Below are 3,701 nucleotides of genomic sequence, written 5' to 3' on the forward strand. Positions count from 1 at the left end.
AGGAGGAGGATGAGGGGGAGGACGAGGAGGGAGGACGAGGAGGAGGGGGAGGAGGAAGAGGGAGGAGGAGTAGGAGGAGGAGGGAGGAGGGAGGAGGGAGGAGGAGGAGGAGGAGGAGGAGGAGAGGGGAGATGGGAGGAGGGAGGAGGAGGAGGAGGAGGAGGAATTGGAAGAAGAGGACGAGGGAGGAGGAGGAGGAGGACGGAGGAGGAAGGAAGAGGAGAAGGAGGAGGAGGAGGAGGATGGAAGAGGAGAAGGAGGAGGAGGAGGAGGAGGAGGAGTAGAAGAAGAGGGAGAAGAGAAAGAAGATGAAGAAGAGAAACAAGATGAAGAGGAGGAGGAGGAAGTGGAAGAAGAGGAAGAAGAAGAAGGAGAAGAAGAAGGAGAAGAAGAGGTAGAGGAAGAGGAAGAAGAAGAGGAGGAGGAGGAGGAAGAAGAAGAGGAGGAGGAGCAAGAGGAGGAGGAGGAGGAGGCGGAGGAGGAGGAGGGAGGAGGACGAGGGAGGACGAGGAGGAGGAGGGAGGAGGGGGGAAGAGGAGGGAGGAGGAGGAGGAGGAGGAGGGTGGAGATGGGAGGAGGGAGGAGGAGGAGGAGGAGGAAGGAGGAGGGAGGAAGAGGAGGAGTAGAAGAAGAGGGAGAAGAGAAAGAAGATGAAGAAGAGAAACAAGATGAAGATGATGAGGAGGAGGAGGAGGGAGGAGGAGGGAGGAGGAGGATGAGGAAGAAGAAGAAGGAGAAGAAGAGGGAGAGGAAGAGGAAGAAGAAAAAGAGGAGGAGGAGGAGGAAGAAGAGGAGGAGGGAGGAGGACGAGGGAGGAGGAGGGAGGAGGAGAAGGGAGGAGGAGAAGGAAAAGGAGGAGGAGGGAGGAGGAGGGAGGAGGGGGAGGAGGAGGAGGACGGAGGAGGAGGAGGGAGGAGGAGGAGGAGGAGGGAGGAGGGAGGAGGAGGAGGGAGGAGGGGAGGTGGAGGAGGAGGGAGGAGGAGGGAGGAGGAGGATGAGGAGGGAGGAGGGAGGAGGAGGAGGATGAGGAGGGAGGAGGAGAAGGAGGAGAAGAAGAGGGAGAAGATGAAGAAGAGAAAGAAGATGAAGAAGGATGGGGAGGAGGGAGGAGGAATGAGGAGGAGGAGGAGGAGGGAGGAGGGAGGAGGAGGAGGAGGAGGAGGAGGGAGGAGGAAGAGGAGGAGGAGGAGGCGGAGGAGGAGGGAGGAGGAGGAGGGAGGAGGGAGGAGGAGGAGAGGAGGAGGAGGAGGTGGGAAGAGGGAGGAGGAGGAGGAAGAAGGAGGAGGGAGGAGGAGGAGGAGGAGGAGGGAGGAGGAGTGAGGAAGAGGAGGAGTAGAAGAAGAGGGAGAAGAGAAAGAAGATGAAGAAGAGAAAAAAGATGAAGAGGAGGAGGAGGAAGTGGAAGAAGAGGAAGAAGAAGAAGGAGAAGAAGAAGGAGAAGAAGAGGGAGTGGAAGAGAAAGAAGTAGAGGAGGCGGAGGAGCAGGAAGAAGAGGAGGAGGAGCAAGAGGAGGAGGAGGAGGAGGAGGGAGGACGAGGAGGAGGAGGAGGGAGGAGGGAGGAGGAGGGAGGAGGGAGGAGGAGGAGGAGGAGGAGGAAGGGGGAGGAGGAGGAGGGACGAGATGGGAGGAGGGAGGAGGAGGAGGAGGAGGAGGAAGGAGGAGGGAGGAGGAGGAGGAGGGAGGAGGAGGGAGGAAGAGGAGGAGTAGAAGAAGAGGGAGAAGAGAAAGAAGATGAAGAAGAGGATGAAGTGGAAGAAGAGGAAGAAGAAGAAGGAGAAGAAGAAGGAGAAGAAGAGGGAGACGAAGAGGAAGAAGAAGACGAGGAGGAGGAGGAGCAGGAGGAAGAAGAGGAGGAGGGAGGAGGAAAAGGAGGAGGGGGAGGAGGAGGAGGAGGAGGAGGGAGGAGGAGAAGGGAGGAGGAGGAGGAGGAGAGGAGGAGGAGGAGGGAGGAGGGGGAGGAGGAGGAGGAGGGAGGAGTAGGAGGGAGGTGGAGGAGGAGGGAGGAGGGAGGAGGATGAGGGAGGAGGAGGAGGAGGTAGGAGGAGGGAGGAGGAGGATGACGAGGGAGGAGGAGGAGGATGAGGAGGGAGGAGGAAGAGGAGGAGGAGAAGAGGGAGAAGATAAAGAAGATGAAGAAGAGAAAGAAGATGAAGAAGGATGAGGAGGAGGGAGGAAGAGGAGGGAGGAGGGAGGAGGAGGAGGAGGGAGGAGGAGGAGGAGGAGGAGGAGGGAGGAGGAAGGAGGGAGGAGGGAGGAGGAGGGAGGAGGAAGGAGGGAGGAGGAGAAGGAGGGGGGAGGGGGAGGAGGAGGAGGAGGAGGGAGGAGGGAGGAGGAGCAGGAGGAGGAGGAGGAGGACGGAGGAAGAGGAGGAGTACAAGAAGAGGGAGAAGAGAAAGAAGATGAAGAAGAGAAACAAGATGAAGAGGAGGAGGAGGAGGAGGAGGAAGTGGAAGAAGAGGAAGAAGAAGAAGGAGAAGAAGAAGGACAAGAGGAGGCAGAGGAAGAGGAAGAAGAAGTGGAGGAGTAAGAAGAGGAGGAGGAGTAAGAGGAGGAGGATGAGGGGGAGGAGGAGGAGGGAGGACGAGGAGGAGGTGGAGGAGGAAGGGGGAGGAGGAGTAGGAGGAGGAGGGAGGAGGGAGGAGGGAGGAGGAGGAGGAGGAGGAGGAGGGAGGAGATGGGAGGAGGGAGGAGGAGGAGGAGGGAGGAGATGGGAGGAGGATGGAGGAGGGAGGGGGAGGAGGAGGAATTGGAAGAAGAGGACGAGGGAGCAGGAGGAGGAGGATAGAGGAGGAAGGAAGAGGAGAAGGAGGAGGAGGAGGAGGAGGGGGGAAGAGGAGAAGTTGGAGGAGGAGGAGGAGGAGGAGGGAGGAGGGAAGAGGAGAAGGAGTAGGAGGAGGAGGAGGAGGGAGGAGGGAGGTAGGAGGATTAGGAGGAGGAGGAGGAGGAGGAGGGAAGAGGGAAGAGGAGAAGGAGGAGGAGGGAGGAGGGAAGAGGAGAAGGAGGAGGAGGAAGAGGAGAAAGAGGAGGAGGAGGGAGGAGGGAAGAGGAGAAGGAGTAGGAGGAGGAGGCGGAGGAGGAGGGAGGAGGAGAAGGAGGAGGAGGGAGGAGGAGGAGGAGGAGGAGGAGGATGAGGGAGGAGGAGCGAGGAGGGAGGAGGAGGAGAGGAGGAGGAGGGAGGAGGAGGAGGAGCAGTAGGAGGAGGAGGGAGGAGGGAGGAGGAGGACGAGGAGGGAGGAGGAGGAGGAGGAGGAGGGAGGAGGAGGGAGGAAGAGGAGGAGTAGAAGAAGAGGGAGGAGAGAAAGAAGATGATGAAGAGAAACAAGATGAAGAGGAGGAGGAGGAAGTGGAAGAAGAGGAAGAAGGAGAAGGAGAAGAAGAAGGAGAAGAAGAGGTAGAGGAAGAGGAAGAAGAAGAGGAGGAGGAGGAGGAGGAAGAAGAGGAGGAGGAGCAAGAGGAGGAGGAGGAGGAGGGAGACGAGGAGGAGGGAGGACGAGGAGGAGGAGGAGGGAGGAGGAGGAGGAGGAGGGAGGAGGGTGGAGGAGGAGGGAGGAGGAGGAGGAGGAGGAAGGAGGAGGAGGAGGGGAGGAAGAGGAGGAGTAGAAGAAGAGGTAGAAGAGAATCAAGATGAAGAAGAGAAACAAGATGAAGAGGATGAGGAGGAGGAGGAGGGAGGAGGAGGATGAGGAAAGAGAAGAAGGAG

At 59.1% G+C, this 3,701-nt stretch overlaps 1 pseudogene; it reads left to right on the forward strand.

Annotated features, from left to right (window-relative positions):
* Positions 1–1,353: 1,353 nt before the first annotated feature.
* LOC123448919 lies at positions 1,354–2,570 on the forward strand (annotated as a pseudogene).
* Positions 2,571–3,701: the final 1,131 nt, after the last annotated feature.

Source organism: Hordeum vulgare, chromosome 4H, assembly GCF_904849725.1.
Source record: "Hordeum vulgare subsp. vulgare chromosome 4H, MorexV3_pseudomolecules_assembly, whole genome shotgun sequence".
Lineage (NCBI taxonomy): Eukaryota > Viridiplantae > Streptophyta > Magnoliopsida > Poales > Poaceae > Hordeum > Hordeum vulgare.